Source organism: Anopheles coluzzii, chromosome 2, assembly GCF_943734685.1.
Source record: "Anopheles coluzzii chromosome 2, AcolN3, whole genome shotgun sequence".
Lineage (NCBI taxonomy): Eukaryota > Metazoa > Arthropoda > Insecta > Diptera > Culicidae > Anopheles > Anopheles coluzzii.
Window position 1 is genome coordinate 68,195,905 of NC_064670.1, and position 19,674 is coordinate 68,215,578.

Here is a 19,674-nt window from a genome sequence, read left to right on the forward strand (position 1 = left end):
CACGAAGCACTACACTCGCGTTATATCACGTCAGGGTCACCAAATGTTTTTGCACGAAGCTGCGACACGAATATTTCCTCACGAATTAGGTATTTTCTTTCACTAAATTGTGCGATTAATCACGAAAGTATATTTCTGCAAATTCACTGCGAGATTTATTTCAATATAGATATCACTCGCGAACACGTCTTCACGACCCGATGGCCTTCGAACGAAAGAGAACGATCTCCCGTTGCTTGATCCTTTGATCACTCTCTCGCCGGACGTTAGAGATCGCATTCCTCTTGCATTACACGTGGCGGCGAGACGTGTCGTCACGCGATTGGTCGAGAGAAAGATTATAGTATCAACGCGTTCGAATTCGTGTGCGAATAGATTCGCGTTCGGGCTTATAGAATGAACGAATTCTTCTTATAGCTTATAGCAAATTCGGCTTATAGAACGAACGCACGTCGACTTCTTTCTCAGTTTCGTGTGGACCGTTTTATCGGTCACCAACCATGTTGTTTAGTAGCTCAGTGAAAGCTAATTGTCTAATTTTTGGAGTAGATCTAAGAAGAGTAGAAGCATTATCAAATTCCATCCAGCTTTGTTTTAAATTTTTAGGCGGCGCCCGCTTTTTTCAATTGTTTATTTAAAATTTCAGGAAGTCTATTGATAAGTAGTTCAGCAACTGTCACAAATATAAAACAAAACCTTATCAATATCAACAACTTCAAAACAAAATAAAAATTCGTCAAAGGAACATTATTCCATTCTATCTTATTTATCTAATTCTTCTTCTTTTTTTCTTGAAAACGTACCACGACTTAGGCGATCGCCAATCGAACACGACATCCGACTCTAACTCACACATATAATCATGTGAAGGTGTACTGTCAGACACAAAAAGAAACAAGACAAACGTATAGTCGAACATGTCAGTTGATACTGTCTGTGATGTTCCAAAGCCACCTGTGCTGTCAATACAAAAATGACAGTTCAATACAAAGGTGGCATTGCGTTCCAAGGAGGATATTTGAAAAAACGGTTATCAGAGAACGGTTGTTATACATTGTCAAAACAAAAATCACTATGATTCATGACAAATTTCGAATATTCTCATTATATATTATAAGTTAGAAAAAATGGTACATAAAGGGATTGTTGAATGGTACGAATCATACACAGCAAATTTTCTAAGTTGGCTGCAGTTATGTTTTTTACTGAAAGCTCTTGACTAATAGATACAGTAGAGCGTCGATTATCCGGGCAGCTCGGGACCGGACGGTTGCCGGTTAATCGATTTGCACGGATAATGGTCCAAGAAATGTCAAATTCATATAAAAATTATAAAATCCACTATTTTTTAAGATTAATTCACCTAGAATCAATCGATTAATCGTTAGTAGAATATTATTTTAATCAATAACTGTAGGTTTCACAACTGTTCATGAACAAAAATGAATTTCGAAAACACCCCTAGACACTACAGAGCTGCACAAGAAACTGGTTTCCCAATTGATTATCGCTGCAAACTTTCGCCGTACGTATGAACAGCTGTCAGATTTATGCGCACGGTTAAGCGGTTAACCGGATAATCGACGTTCTACTGTAGTTTTGTCGTTTAACCCAATATCAGTAAACCAAATTACTGAAAATGCAGCAATTTATTCCGTCCAAACGACATGCCAGTCAGTTGATTTGGTAACCGCTTACCCCGATAAATTTTTAGGAGCGTATTCGGCTAGCGTGATTTACGTTTTGGTTGAGAAAAATCTTCGTACCACTTTGCTGTTCTTGCTGAAATTTCGTGGTAACCGTTAGTGCATACCAAATCATCACCCGACCCGAACTCGTCGCACCAACGGGTCGGAGTCGCTTATGCTTTCTCGCACCTACGGATCTTTTGGGTCGACCTGAACTCATTGCACCCGTGGATCGAAATGAACCCACCTTGGCCCGACCCGACCCGAACTCGCTGCACCAACGGGTCGGAGTCGCTTGTGCTTTCTCGCACCTACTGACCTATCGGGTCGACCCGAACTCGCTGCACCCTCGGGTCAAACTGAACCTACCGTGGCCCGACCCGACCCGAACTCGCTGCACCAACGGGTCGGAATCGCTTGTGCTTTCTCGCACCTACTGATCTTTCGGGTCGACCCGAACTCATTGCACCCGCGGGTCGGATTTGATTCCGACTCCGACCTAGCGCACCCGCTGCACCCACGGGTCGGAATCGATTCCGACTGGCTTGCACCCGACTCCGGGTCGGGTCGTGAAATGAATCGTATAACCCAACACTAGTGGATACTGTTTCGAAGCGGACTTTCGACACTTGATCGGCTAGGCCAGGGGTCTCCAAACTACGGCCCGCGGGCCGCATGCGGGCCTCAAGGGCTTGAAATGCGGCCCGCGTTGACTTCGTAAATTTTAAAATAAATAGCTTATTTTATTGACTTATTCATCAAAATTCAAATATTTACTTCTGAAAGTCTAAAATTAAATTTGAATAAAAGAAAGACGTAGAAATTTGATACACTCAATTTATATTTTCTAATTAAAACGAAATTTGAAATTTCACCTATTGTAACAGTAGCGTCAAAATGGCCCTCAGCAACGGTAAATGTGAAGCAATGCGGCCCACGAACTGAAAACTATCATTTAAGGATCAGCTGGATCACGTAGTAGCCACCAGCAATAGAATGCTAGGACTAGTTATCAATATGACTCGCGAGCTTAATGATATACCTTGCACCAAGGCGCTCTATTGCTCACTTATCCGGTCGTTCATGGAATATGCAAATATCGTATGGTGGCCAACTGCAGCGCGTCCGTTAGCTCGATTGGAATCAATCCAGCGCAAAATTTCACGATTTGCACTTCGCTCATGGAACCAAAGGCTCGATTACCGGACTAGGTGTTTACTACTCGGGCTACCCACCCTAAGTGAGCGAATACGAAAAGCCAGGTTGTCGTTCATCACGGGACTTCTCGACGGCCGTATTGACTCTCCGTCACTACTGGCTGCCATCAACCTGTACGTTCCGGCCAGGCCGCTCCGGACTCGGGCAATGTTGGCCCTCGACGACCGTAGAACGCAATTTGGCTCCTCTGACCCGTTCCTACTCATGTGCCGTGCTTTAAACGCAGTCAGCGACGCTTTTGAGCCGAGGATTTTGCCAACTGAGTTTAATGATCGTGTTTCTGTGTTAAATTTGGTTCCATAGTGCACATTTTTATGTTCTATGTTATTGTAATCCATTGTAAAGAACTCATTGTAAAACATTGCTAAAATGGTTCGAGAGGGCATTATTGTCCATCGATTGACAAATAAACATAAACATAAACATACAGTGGCGCGTTAAACGGTGGGCGGACTAGGCGGCCGCCAGGGGCCCCGTCGATCTAGGGGCCCCCGTCATTGTGGATGTTCGACTTCGTATCGCCGTCATTGTGGATGTTCGACTTCGTACCGATTCTACCCCCCCCCCCCCCCCCCCCCCCCCTCTGGATGGGACTTTTACCATCTATTTCAAAAAGACACATTTTTAATTAATTCATTTTTCCCATCGCTTTACTCACTGCATTTTATCAGGGCCCCGAACTGCAGAAAACCGGGGCCCCATACTACTCAAAGCAGCACATTAAATGTTCTAAGAAATCTGCCAATACTTGCATCAAAGCTGCGCTGCGCCACGCGCGCACAGCTCAAATCAATACCTCATCATCGTTGGCGCAAAGTATTGGACAGAGCGAGAAACCGTCAATTTTTGCTGGTGTGGGTGGCCTGTGCACGAGACACCCAAACCCACAACCACGCAGAGCAACTTGCTGCTAAAATGGAATGCACAGAACGCTGCGCTTAACTACCACCGAAAACCCGTTACACAACACAAGCATACAACACACCCAAACAAATGTTTAAAGACCCCGAAACACAATATCAATACACCGGCTCATAGCCGGTAAAATTAGCAGGAAAAATTGACTAACATCAAGCAAGCAACGGTGCTCCAGTGGGTAGAGGTTTCATTCGAGAAACGATTCCATCGATATCGATGTGTGCACTTTTCAATTTGGCTGGGATGAAACGTGCCTGCGCTTGTCTGGGGGCCCCTATACTTGTTTTGCAGATGTGTGCCGAAAACAGACAGCTGTTTTCACGCGAAAAATGGTATTCATATCTCAAGCCTGAGATCGTGGAGCGTGCCTGCTTTTAACGCAAAACCTTAAATTTTCACGCGGGGCCCTACTCAACTTTTGTGGTCAACTGACAAATAGGGGAAATCGGGAAGGGGTGGTATTTATATGTCCAAAAAGAAACTGTGCCATGTTAATATTAAAATGATGTTTTATCACTATTTACATACAACTTTTTGCGTGAAGACAAGATAAAAAACCGTTACAGCTATACTGAAACTAAAACTCAAAGGTGGTTTACGGGGCCCCAACTATTATGTGGACTCTTCGATGAAGGGGCCCCGTCGGTAAGGGCCCCCGTCGGTAAGGGCCCCCGTCAATAAGGGGCCCCGTGCATTTGGTGTCTTGGTGTGGATGGTCGGTGCACGAGCTCACCAAAAAAAAAACGCGGAGACACTTGCTGCTAAAATCCAATGCACGGAACACAGAACAGAACGCTGCGTTTAACCACAAAGAAAACCTGTTTCAACAGCCACAAGCACACATCATACACAGACAAACATTTAAATGACTCTAAACAAAATTTCAATACACCGGCTCGTAGCCGGAGAAATTAACAGGAAAAATTGACACCAAGCTCGCGTCGCTTAAAAAAGCCTAGGAAGGTCGTTTGGTCAACGGTGCTTCAGTGGGTTGAGGTTTCATTCGAGAAATGGTTAAATCGATGTCATTGTGTGCGCTCTTGGCTGGGATGAACCGTCCTGTTCTTGTATACGGGGTCCCTGCTACCGCTTTGCGATTGTGTGCCGAAAGCAGACAGCTGTTTTCACACGAAAAATGGTATTCACATTCCTGGCCTGGGATAGTGGATTGTGTGTGTCTTTTAATGCAAAAACTAAAATTTTCATTCTTGATCCTAATCGAACACATCAAGTTTCTGGACCGAAGAGAAGGGGAAATGGGAAAGGTTTCAGTTAAAAGGAAGGGGGGAAGAGTATAAAAATACTCAAGAAACCTATGGACCATGTTCATTTATATATGGTTTTTATCGACTATTTCAATTTTTGCGAATACAACAAGACCAAAAACCGTTACAGCTGCATCTACATACAGCCATATACAGCCATAATACGAAGAACAATCTCCATTGCCTCGGCCATTTGGGGGCCCCGTTGATGATCCCGTCGATTGAGGGGCCCCTTCCATTTGGTGTTGTCAATACCCCCATTTTCCCTCCGGGGGTTATGTTTACAATCAGATTTACTATTACTTTCAGACCTATCAGAAGCATATTTATTTTATTTATCAGAAGCATTTTACTATCAGAAGCAGAAAACATTTGTCTTTTTAAAATGTGCAATATTTTTGTTTAACACGTGCACCTTATTTGGAAGCGTAGAACGCTGCGATACATGCCCACAGCTCAAAACAATATCATTTCATCATCGTTGGCCCAATGCATTGAACGTTACGCGCGAGTTGGGTAAAGCGAAAATCCGTTACAAGAGATGCCTCACGCAAACTACTTGCACATACGACATTAAAAGGCTCCGAAACCGATCTCAACACAACGGTTCGTAGCCGGAGAAATTAGCAAGAAAAATTGGCTGACACCAAGCACGTTCTTTTTATCTGTAAAGGTTTCATTCGAGAATCGATTCCGATGTCGATGTGTGCGCTTTTTAATTTGGCCTGTGTCTATGTTATCACGCAAAAACTAAGAACTCGTGCCCCTGCTATCTTTTGGGGACTGGACGAAGTGATGGTGGAAAAGCAAGCTGTTGAAGGGTTTGGGTCAAATTTGGAAGGGTCGACGGAAAGGAAATATCGATATGAATGATCGCGTAAAATTTGACGGCAGCGGTCGGCAAAGTCCGGCCCGCCACAATATGCAGTCAGGCCCGAGAAAATATTTGCGCGATTTTGAAAGATAGGAAGATCCTATTCATTACAAATTAACTGAACATATTTTAATATGACAATTCATATCGTTGAACTATTCCAAATTTGATCACCATAACATGGATTGTCGGACCAATCAATATGGTCAAATTTGAGGAGAAATTAGAAAATAGAAACGAATAATTCCATAAAAACCTGACTGTTGATTTTACGAGAACAATGGTTACACACTATTGCTTTTTAAGGATGCAACGATTTTCTTGGAGCTTTTTTTAAAAGAAATGCACTATCAATTGGTCTGACCTGGCCTTACTTGTCCGTGGCCTCATAATAGTACTGAACGATTGTACGTTTGTCTCGATAATTTTTCAGCTGTTAAGGTTTTTGTACCATCTTCAGATATATCCTGAAAACATTTTGCAACATGGAAAGAAGGGTACATTCAGAAGCGATATTGCGAGTTTGCTTAATTGTTTTGAACTTTTTATGACTTTTGCACAGTATGCTGCAGACTCTTAATTGAAGAATCTTTACAATCAATTTTAGTTATTTAATAAAATGAATTTGAAACTTGCTTGGATGATGTAATAATTTAAGAAAACCAATAACCAATCGCATTGTTTAAAATCATAAACCAGTTATTTGGGCATTAACTGTAATAATATAATAATATATGTGTAAAAAAATGCATTCTTCTGGCCCTCACCGCTCGATCATTTAGAAAGCAGCTGATCTAAAGCAGTGGTCTCCAACCTGTGGTCCGTGGATTACTTGAGACAAACATACTGCAATACAAGGTATATCCAGTTACTTCCGAATGAAAATATTTTCTTTGCCTGCGTTCAAGAAGTTATCGCTCTGACCGATTAAAAATGAAGTGGCCGTAATTCGAAGCAAGACATTCAGTATTCATTGTAAAGGTAAACACCAACGTAAAAGCAAAATATTGTTTTCATGTTATGCTCACGATGACGATTTTAAATCTTAAAAGATTTTAAATTTTTAATCGTCCGTATTATGAAATACGACCTGGAAACTGTAAAGTAGGAAAGAAAATATCGTTTAGAACCATCGTTCTTGTCAATAAAAGACAAATGTAACTAGCTTAGCGAAAACGATAACTTTCCGACCTTTAACTTCTTTTGAGTATAGATAAAACCAACTCCGATCATGGCAGGTCAGATTTGTTCGGATTGTCAGGATAGGACTAAGCCCGTCCATCATTTATCGACTTCTCATTTCAGGAATTTACTTATGTCCTCCTACCCAAGGTAATCTCTCTAAACTCCAACGTCCTAAAGGTTTTTATGATCGCCTAGACGATCAAGTGTCGAAAGTCCGCTTCGAAACAGTATCCACAGTACCCAAAATTTGAACATACCACAAAGCCTTTCTGATATTACTGATTGTTTAGTCATTGATATCGATTAAAAATTGGCGAAAAAAAGTATTGAAATTGGGGTTTTTATTGATGCGCGGGTGGTAGTCCATGCTGCTCTTGTTCAACTCTGTTTCATAAAAATTTATACAGATGTGAACTGTATTTTGTCGAAACAAGTTTGTTGATTTGGTACGCACTCACGGTTATCATGAAATTTCAGCAAGAACAGCAAAGTGGTGTGAAGATTTTTCTCAACCAAAACGTAAATCCCGCAAGCCAAATACGCACCTAAAATGTATCGGGGTGTAAGCGGTTACCAAATCAAATTTTGTTCATCACAAGCAAGTGGGCATCGCATTATGTTTTCTTTTGAAGCTCAGAAATGTCGTTTTGACAGAATAAATAGCTGCATTTTCAGTAATTTGTTTTACTGATATTCAGTGAAACGAGAAAACCATGTATTACTCAATAGCTTTCAGTAAAAAATGTAACTGCAGCAAACTTATAAAATTTGCAGTGTATGATTCGTACACCAAACCAACCCCCCCCCCCCCCCGTCGATGGATTTGGTGAAACGTTTGAGATTAGAGGCCTTACCTTGAGTAGGGAAACATAATTCTAGTAGGGAATTTTCTTCTCAAATGATTGAACTGTTTGAACAATTCATCCCACGGTTTAATGTTCGTGCTCATCCACCATGGACCAATTCTGCACTACGCTTAGCTAAACGTCGAAGATCACGGGCCCTTAAAAAACTGCATCGACTAAAAAACAGCACTAATCAAATAAATTTTGCTCGCGCCTCAAAAATATATAAGCAGCTGAACCGAACCGCCTACGCCAACTACGTCAGGAAAATTGAAATCAGTATCAAAAGACATCCCACATCATTCTGGAAATTTGCTAAAGATAAGGAATCCTGCGGACGACTTCCTTCCTCGATGCAGTTTGAGGGAAACACCATTACCGGAGATGAAGAGTTTTGCAATGCATTTGCTTCATATTTTTCTTCTGTGTACACCAACAATTCCTCGGTACCGTCTAACTCAACATCGGCTTTATCCTTAATTAATGATGAGGTTAATTTATGCACACCACTAATCAACGATGATGAGGTGGAATCTGCTATTTCGTTGTTGAAGCTTTCCTACGCTCCTGGGCCTGACAATATTCCCAGCGCAATTCTCATTAACTGCAAGGCTGCTCTCATTCCCATACTGACCAAACTATTCAACAAATCCTTGCAATCGAAATGCTTCCCGCGTCTTTGGAAATCATCGTGGATGTTTCCTGTTTATAAAAAATCTGACAAAACAAATGTGTGCACTTATAGAGGAATTTCAATGTTATGTGCGTGCAGTAAACTGTTTGAAAAGATAATGTCTCGTCATATGCTCCAAGCCTTTTCACTATTAATTTCTAATGTTCAACATGGCTTTATGCCGAAACGATCGATTGAGACCAATCTAATATACTTACTTAACTTTTGCCACTCCTATATTGACAAGGGCTTACAGGTTGATGTCATTTATACTGACTTCTGCGCTGCTTTTGACAAGGTCAACCACTTTCTATTGCTATCTAAATTATCAAAGTATGGTGTTCACACAAATGTTGTTGAGTGGTTAAGAAGTTATTTAACTGATCGTTGCATTAACGTTAAGATATGAACTAGTTTATCTGCCACATTCCATAATTTATCTGGTGTTCCTCAAGGGAGTATATTAGGACCTTTACTATTTATTATATTTATTAACGATGTCGTGTTTGCTATTCCTCATGTTAAATTGTTATTATATGCTGACGATCTAAAAATGTTCCTACCTGTTACATATTCTGACGACTGTGAAATGTTACAAGACTCGTTAAACTATTTTTCTGCATGGTGTTTAAATAATGAAATGTTACTTAATGTTAGCAAATGTAGTTGTATAACATTCTCAAAGAAAAAAAATCCTATTATTTATAACTACAAAATCAATGAAGAGAGCGTTCCACGTTTTTCTCAGGTTCGGGACTTAGGAGTTATTTTAGACAGTAAGCTTAGTTTATCTAGCCATTATAAAACTATCGTCACTAAGGCTCGTAAACTGTTAGGATTTGTCTTATGTGTCTCAGCCGACTTTAAAGATCCTTTCAGTTTAAAAACATTATACTGTTCTTTAGTCCGTCCCATCCTGGAATTTGCCAGTGTAGTTTGGTGTCCCCATCAAATCACATACATAGATAAAATTGAAAAAATTCAGAAAAAAATCACACGTGTCATGTTTCATCGTCTTTCCTGGTCAAACCAAAACCACGTCCTTCGTATAATGTTCGGTGTTTACTATTTGGCTTAGAGACTTTACAGCATAGGAGAACTACGGCTCAGATAACTTTTATGCATAAACTATTAATTGGAGATTTTGTTGCACCTGACATTTTAAATTTTATTTGCTTTTCTACTCTCTCTAGAGGTCTTAGAAGTAGAGAGCTACTAAGAAGCCCTTTTAGATCGACTGGTTTTGGTGCCAATGATCCACTTCTCAAAATGATTGATGTGTATAATAGGTTAGGGTTATCAGCAGATTTCAATCAATCCGTTAGTCAGCTGCGTCAGCATATTCAAGTTAGTTCTAGGGCCATACTTTAAAATTGTACTCTGTAAGCATTAAGCTATTTAGGCATACTGCCCGATAACTTTGATTCAAATAAATAAAAAAATAAATAAGTAAATTCATTAAATAAGAAGTCGATAGATGTTGGATGGGCTTAGTCCTATCCTGACATTCCGAACGAATCTGACTTGTCATGATCGAAGTTGGTTTTATTTGTACTCAAAAGAACTTAAAGGTTTCGCACCGTTGGTTCCGGGATGTATGTTGGGAAGTTATTGTTTTCACATATCTAGTTACGTTTGTCTTTTATTCGCAAGAACAATGGTTCTAAACGATATTTTCTTTCCTATTTTACAGTTTCCAGCTCGTGTTTCATATTACAGACGATTTGGTTTAAAACCGTCATCGTGAGCATAACATGAAAACAAATTTTTTGCTTTTACGTTGGTGTTTACTTTTACAATGGATATTGATGTACCGTCTTGCTTCGAATTACGGTCATTTAAGGCAATTTTTGGAATTTAATATGGTTTTACTAATCCATGTTCAATCGGTCTAAACAATGTATAATTTATTTTACAGTAGCAATCGCTTTACATTTCAGAAAAGAAATCAAATTATTTTATTCAAACCATTGCGAAAAATTACCAAATTTCAACGACATTTTGATTCATATCCCGAACAGTTTCGAGTTCATGTTTCAAATTCCGGACAGTTTTAAAATGAGGTCTATTTTTTCAAATTCGCATTCACACTATACCTTTTTTAGTGTTTGTTTATTTTTTCCAGAAAACTCCTAAATAATTTTTTATTAATGAATCTGTCTCTCCTTATTAAATTATATTAAATTATAGTATAATATTATATTAAATTATAATAAAAGATGGAAGAGTAATACGGTGTGAAATGTCAAAAGATTTTTACTATTTTCATTCAGAAAAAACGGCTTCGGCTGTATTGCATAAATATTCAGTAATTTTTATACGAATAGTTTCTTCTCGTCTTTGAAACCCAGTCAAATCCATAAGTGGGCTAGATTTAATGTAGCGACGCGCCGGAGTTTGCCGACTATTGCACTACGTCAAGCATCGACCTGGTGAGGAGCGATTTCAGGCTGAAGAATAGCGCCGGCGAGTCAACACGGTTGTGCAACAATCCCGCAAAATACAACCGCTGGGCCTTGGAATTGCGTTGCTTCAGCGTCTCGAGTTCTAGCATTGCACAGCGGCCGTCATAATCCACTTGGACGCTCTAGAACACGCTGCGCAAATTCGAGCAGTTTCCTGCGCAGGAAATGGGGCAAAATCTACGCTGGCTAGCTGGCATTCTGATGCGTACATTTTCATCCAATGCGGCTACAAAGTTCATGCATTTTCGATCTCGCTACCTGAGAGACAACACAACTATTGGATTGGCACTACCATCTTTTCGACCGGCTCTGTTGTTGGCGGTATCAAAAAGACACACGATCTAAGCAAACGTGCGTGTGATATATTGCACATTTATTTCTAATTCAGCTAGTGGACTCAAGTGGAAACAACATTTTGAATTGAATTCATACAAAAGAGGATTCTGGATTTGTTTATTACGGTGCGCGTATGGTGCTGCACCTGTCCGTCCAGAATCTGGCGGCTTGTTGGCTTAGAGTCGGTATCATGACGCCGAGCGACCGGCAATGCCTTGGAATGGGTTCCACAGCGGGACACCCCGCTGCAACAACAAAATCAAGACAAACTCTTCCCCGGGTGTGGACTGCTATGCAAAGAAATTATTATTATTATAATTATTAATATTATTATTATTATTATAATTATTACTATTATGATGATGATTATTATTATTATTATTATTAATATTAAGTTATGTACACATGCGCTACGCGCTATGATACAGGTGCTGAGTAAGAAAACGGTCGCAAGCGAGCCATCAATGTTACTCCACGCGCGGAGTCAGGTTCCAACGGGAACTCCACTGGAAGCAGGTTCCCACGACCAGGTGTGGTGTCGTATGTTCAGACGGACCGAGGCAACATGATCATCATAAACGTGGACGACAACGTGACCGGCAAACCTGGCAGCACCGAAAACACCAGCCTAACTAAATAGTACCGAATCCAGAAGTTAGCTTTAGTCTTAGTTTAGCAGTTCGCAAATAAAGATCCCCAGTAATATTTTTTAAAACTTACTCCGGGCCATCGTAAACATAATTGGCGCAGTCGGCTAGGCCCAATTCACGTTCAGTGACTAGTGTTCAAGTACAGTGCAGTGAAATAACGTAAATAAATCTGTGTATCGCCCGGACTTTCATCGCCCGATCCGTGGTTGACTCGTGACGATCGCGTGAATTTCATTATTTCATAAAGTGTAAGAACAAGTGCACGAACGGTTGGTTTCAACTATTTAGAATTGGAAGAGAACATTCGAACAAAAGCTAGTGGCAAGACTCCCCAGCCAGCGTTACTGGGTAAACTAATCAACGCAGGACAATCGCTGACCCAACCCGTGGACAACGAGTGCCAAAGAAGAAAAGGAAGGACAATCGCTGACCCAATCCGTGGACAACGAGCGACCAAGGAAGAAAAGGAAGGACAATCGCTGACCCAACCCGTGGACAACGAGCGACCGAAGAAGAAAAGGAAGGACAAAGCAAAGGACAGGTAACGGAAAACCCTAATTTCCCGACACGTGGATAAAAAAGGTGAGTTACATCCTAAAGCATAAGTTCCCCTACTAGGGCGGTAGGCAACAAACAATTTTTATCATTGAATGCCAAAATATACCCCTTTCCCAAAAGTTCGTTCTTTGAAATTCACTAGGGACAAGAAAATACCAGTGAAAATGGAACAAAATATACACGCATTGATTGAATCTATGCGCTTGTTAGAGGAACGCGTTAACACACTCCAAGCGGAAAATGATAGTTTACAACGCTTCCAACAACAACAACAACAACAGCCAACGACCTCGAGTCGCAGTGCTGACTATTTTCGTATCCCGGATCCAATTAGGGTCATTCCCGGATTCGACGGAAACAAAAAACAGTTAATCGGTTGGTTAACAACAGTTAAAAAAACACTAGACCTCTTCAAAAACAATATGGCACCAGAAATATTCAGTGTCTACGAACAGACCGTAATTAATAAGATAGAGGGCAAAGCACATGATACTATTTGTGTGAACGGAAACCCTACTACTTTTGATGAAGTCGCAGATATTTTGCAGAACGTTTATGGCGATCGAAACAATATCGCAACGTATCAAACACAATTGTGGAACCTAAAACAAAACGAATCTTTGAGCCTTCACTATAGAAAAACAAAAGAAATTTTGATCAATATGAAATCAGTAGCAAGACAGAACACGGTATACGCTTCACATTGGGAGGCAATTAACCTGTTTTTAGAACAAGAATGCCTCGCTGCGTTCATAAATGGTCTGAGCAAAACATATTTTGGATATGCTCAAACCGCACAACCAGAAGACTTGGAATCAGCTTACGCCTTTCTATGCAGATTCCAAAACGCCGAAAGAACTAAATCAAACACCAATAATGGGTTCGAAAAACATCCTAGTGTCGATAAAAATGTAAAAAGGGATAATAAATTTTCACAACCTAAACACCTTGAAAATAGACCATTCAATAACATGAAACCATCTTCAGATCGTACAAAAATTGTTCCCATGGACGTCGATCAAACCTTACGGTCCAATATGAGAAACAAAATTTTCTCGCATGCAGCCGAAGAAGATGACGGAAAAACAATATCAGAAGAATCCGATTCAGACGAAGAAACCGATAATGAAGAAGATGTAAATTTTCAAATTACTGCAAACTTAAACCCACCGAGTTAAACGCAATTAACGGACTACCCTTTTACACAACAAAATTAAATGACTCAAACATCAAACTTTTAGTAGACAGCGGAGCGAACAAAAACTTTTTAAATCCAGAATTAGTTCCACTAACTCAAAGAGTGAAATGCGAAACAATTACCATAAAAAATAAAAATGGTAAGTTCAAATCACAAGAATGCACATTCATAACCATTCTAGATAAAAAATTAAAATTTTACCTTTTCAAATGTCATAATTATTTTGACGGAATACTCGGATACGAATCACTCTCCGATATGGAAACACTAATTGATACAAAAAATCATAAACTTATTCTACCCGATCGTACAATCGACTTAGAAATAAGAACATTAGAACCCCCTTCAATTACATTAAATGCTAATAATTCTCAAATTATAAAGCTTCCGGTTTCTCAAACAAAAGGAAAAATTTTTCTTCCAAAAGACATTCAAATAAAAGATGGAATAATTCCTTCAGGCGTTTATAAAGCAAAACAAGGATATGCTAAAGTTCTTGCCAGGAATTACGGCGACACATTAACATTTCATTGGACTAAACCAGCAAAAACATATGAATTAGACAAAATGATCGAAATAAATCATATGAGCACACACCCATATAATGACCATCCGCAAAATTACATAGCAAATCTCGAAAATTTAATTCGCACCGATCATTTAAACAAAGAAGAAAAACATAAACTTTTCGAAATTCTTAAACAAAATCTAGGCATCATCCATCAAGAAAAAGAAAAACTTTCATGCACCACCGCTATTAGACATCGAATAAAAACTCAAGACGATATACCCATTCATACAAAAACTTATAGATACCCCAATATTCATAAAGCAGAAGTGAATAGGCAAATCGAAGAAATGATTGCTGACGGTATTATCCAACATTCTATATCCCCATGGACATCCCCAATCTGGATAGTCCCTAAAAAATCAGATGCTAGTGGAAAAGAGAAATGGCGCATCGTGGTTGACTATAGAAAATTGAATGAAAAAACGATCGATGATCGATACCCTATTCCCAATATAGAAGAAATTTTGGACAAGTTAGGTAGAAGCATGTACTTCACTACACTTGATTTAAAATCCGGCTTTCATCAAATTGAAGTTGATAAAAAGGATAGACCAAAAACAGCTTTTAGCACAGAAAAAGGACACTTCGAGTTTATACGAATGCCCTTTGGCTTGAAAAACGCACCTGCTACTTTTCAACGAGCCATGAATAATATTTTAGGTGACCTTGTAGGAAGAAACTGTCTCGTATATCTAGATGATATTATTATTTTTGGTAAATCACTCCAACAACATTTGGACAATTTGAATAAAGTGTTGAAAAAATTAATTGAATCAAATTTAAAGGTTCAATTAGACAAATGTGAATTTTTAAGAAAAGAGTGTGAATTCTTAGGACACATTGTAACTCAAGATGGCATCAAACCCAATCCAAACAAAATAGAAAAAATATTGCATTGGCCCATACCAAAAACAACAACCCACATTAAAGGCTTCTTAGGAATCCTTGGTTATTACAGAAAATTCTTAAAAGATTTTTCAAAACTGACCAAACCCCTCACAAAATGTCTTAAGCAAGGTTCTAAAATAACACATAATGATGAATTTATAAATTGTTTCAACGATTGTAAACAAATGCTCACTACTGATCCAATTTTAAAATATCCTGATTTTAGCAGAAAATTCATTTTAGAAACAGACGCAAGTGATTTCGCCCTTGGCGCTGTACTTTCACAAAAATTCGAAGATGGTAAGGAACACCCAATCGCTTACGCTTCTAGAACGCTTAACGAAACAGAGTGCAACTATTCAGCTACCGAAAAAGAGCTACTCGCCATTGTTTGGGCAACCAAGCATTTCCGACCGTACATTTTCGGAACAGTTTTTGAAATAAGAACTGACCACAAACCTCTTGTTTGGCTAGGACAGAAAAATGATTTAAATAGAAGACTTCTTCATTGGAAACTTGCCTTGGAAGAATTCGAATTTCAAATTAAGTTTAAAAAAGGTACTCTTAATGGAAATGCAGATGCACTATCCCGCATAACGGAAAACCCTGCTTTAACATCCGAATTAAATGCAAATACTGCCTCTAACAATACTGACACTATGACGCAACACTCAGCAGATACTAATGATGACGAATTCATCCCAGCAACTGAAAAACCACTAAACGAATTTAGAAATCAAATAATACTAGAAGAAAATAATAATGATTCTCGAGAAACAATTACACTTTTCGGAAATTATCATAGAATAACAATAAAAACACCCCTTTTTGGACCAGCTATGTTGATCAACATAATCAAAGAATATGCATCTCCCAAATGTGTTACTGGCATTTGTTGCAGCGAAAAAATCTTACAAAACTTACAAATTATCTACAAAAACTATTTCTCTCGCGCAAAATCGATCAAACTATTTTGGACAAAAACAATTTTAGAAGATGTAACTGATGAAATTGACCAGGATTTGATTATTGAACGACAACATAATGCAAACCATAGAGGAATTATTGAGACCAAACTACATATCTCTAGAAAATATTATTTTCCAAACATGAAAACTAAAATTACTAAATTTATTAACATTTGCAAAATATGTCAAAAAGCTAAATATGAAAGACGCCCATATAAACAAAAATATCAAATTACTGCCACTCCTAAAAAACCTTTGGAAATCGTTCATATGGACATCTTTATAATTAGTGATAAACATTTTCTAACCCTTTGCGATAAGTTCTCAAGACTAACCATGGCGATTCCTTTACAATCAAGAAACGCTATACATATACTAAAAGCACTAACTCGATTCTTCGCTAACGTTGGAAGACCTTGTTTGCTTGTGATGGACCAAGAATGTTCGTTTAAATCCACCACAATCAAACAATTTCTTGAAGAAAATAATGTAGAATTCCATTATACAAGTGTTGGTCAATCCTCTTCAAATGGAACAATTGAAATTGTCCATAGAACAATAAGAGAATTGCACAACATAATCTCACTACGAGATTCTACAAAAAATCTATCAACTACTTCAAAAATTAATTTGGCAGTCTCAATTTACAATGATTCTATACACTCTCAAACAAACATATCCCCTAAAGAACTATTTTTCGGCTTCAAAAACGAAGATCCTATCCCTGAGGACCTTCAAGAAAGAATTAAACAAAAAGAGGAACTTTATAGAGTGTATGCTACAAAACAAAAAGAAAAAAAATCCAAATACATAGAAAAATTAAACAAAACACGAGAAGAACCAGAACTATTCAAAGACAATGACACGATCTTCGAAAGGAAAAGAAATAATTTAAAACACGAAGAAAGGTATCGTGAAACGAAAGTTTTCGATAACCTAGTTACAAATATTTTAGACCGAAATGGAAGAAAAATTCATAAATCAAAATTGAAAAGGAAACGAAAAACCTAACAAACCATTTAAGTTCTTTCTCATCCTTACGGAAATCACAGCTGAATACTATAAAAAACTAAAAATGAAATTTGGAATGATTCATTTCCTCATAATAGTTTTAACAAATTCAAAACTTATAACAGCAACAATTTATAGAGACTAACCTTAACTATATTCAGAATTTAGCCAATAATATTAGCCTAACCAACCATCTTAAGGACACCTTAGACTATAAAATCCTATCAGTTTATAAAAAATGAGGAAATATAAGACCTAGAAAACAAAAGAGAGGCATAATAAATGCAGGAAATCGCAGATCAGAAAACACTTAGAACATTCAGAAAACAAAACCATATCCAACACTAACGCTCAAGTTAGAATTAATTCCGAAATAGAAAAATCAGTGAACAAAATTACACAAACTCTAAAAAAAAATAATCGAAAATCAAATGAATAATCAGATAAAAGATCAGATCAGATCAAATGAATAATCGTAAAAACTGAAATAGAACAAGTAAATCTTATCCTGAACATTGATAACATTGTACAACTGTAGAAGACATAGAAGAATAGACGGATGTAAAATTTGTAACCAAGCATAAAAACACCATTTTCAATGTTAACGAAGAGTGCACGATTTGCAACAACCCACAACCGCTAAACGACGAGTGTATCTCAAATATCATCAGAAATCATCCATCTAAATGTACCACCACCACGAGCTCCGAGCATACGAGGAATAATAATACGAGGAATGAAACCAGGAGTCATTTTAATCGATACCACCTTTGGCGTGCCAGTCATTGATTCATGTTCAAACAGCCAAATAATAGCAGTACCCACACTAATTGAAACCGGCAATTACACCGTAAAAATCTTAAATAGCACATTTACTGCGCATATTGATGTGTTAGACCAAGAAGACTACTTCCTACCCTTAACTGGCAGCAAAACAGTAATAACTCTAAACAAGCCAAGTATACAAGATCTGCACACAATGCATATTAGTAACATACATCAACTCCATGCAATAACACTCCGCTTACGCACGCATACAATTGCAGGAGGGATATTAATTGTTGTTCTAACAGGCTTTCTTATAACTGCATTTTGCATCTACAAACACAAAACCAAACATGTAGAGAAGAAAATGTCTACCGAAGCTATTCACAACATCATCCCACTGCAAACGTTGGTAAGTCGATCGAGGACGCTCGACGTTTAAGGAGGGAGGAGTTATGTACACATGCGCTACGCGCTATGATACAGGTGCTGAGTAAGAAAACGGTCGCAAGCGAGCCATCAATGTTACTCCACGCGCGGAGTCAGGTTCCAACGGGAACTCCACTGGAAGCAGGTTCCCACGACCAGGTGTGGTGTCGTATGTTCAGACGGACCGAGGCAACATGATCATCATAAACGTGGACGACAACGTGACCGGCAAACCTGGCAGCACCGAAAACACCAGCCTAACTAAATAGTACCCATTCCAGAAGTTAGCTTTAGTCTTAGTTTAGCAGTTCGCAAATAAAGATCCCCAGTAATATTTTTTTAAAACTTACTCCGGGCTATCGTAAACATAATAATTATTATTATTATTATTATGATTATTATTATTATTAATGGGAGGGAATCAATTAGTCACTGAAAGCCAAGCCCACAAGTGGGTACAGGCAGGCCTTGACCGACATCGGTTGTTGAGCCAAAGAAGAAGAAGAAGAAGATTATTATTAATATTATTATTATTATTATTATTATTATTATTATTATTATTATTATTATTATTATTATTATTATTATTATTATTATTATTATTATTATTATTATTATTATTATTATTATTATTATTGTTGTTGTTTTTACTATTTTTATTATTATTATTATTGTTATTTTTATTATTATTATTATTATTATTATTATTATTATTATTATTATTATGATTATTATTTTTATTATTATTATGATTATTATTATTATTATCATAATTTTTACTATTTTTTTATTATTATTATTATTATGCAGGCCTTTTCAGGACATGAATACCATATAGCCATACCATACAGCCCTTGCTACGGCGGACGGTTCATACGCGGTTAAAACCCATAACGGGCATGCTGATGAGATGTGCGGAATGATGGCGGTGCCGCGGGACCGCTCCTATCCAGCGGGCAACTTGCATACTGTCACACTAGCCGGCATCGCGAATAAATGAACACATTTTAACAGTCGTTTAAAGTTCATTTTGGTTTAACCGAGTTCATTTGTTGTTCATTCCTGTTAAAATAATACTCCTGCCAGAATACTCCGTCGCCGGCCAATGCAGGCAGTCGCTGAAACTCGAACAACCTTTGGCTCTCGCAACCCCCTTCTTTGTATGTGCC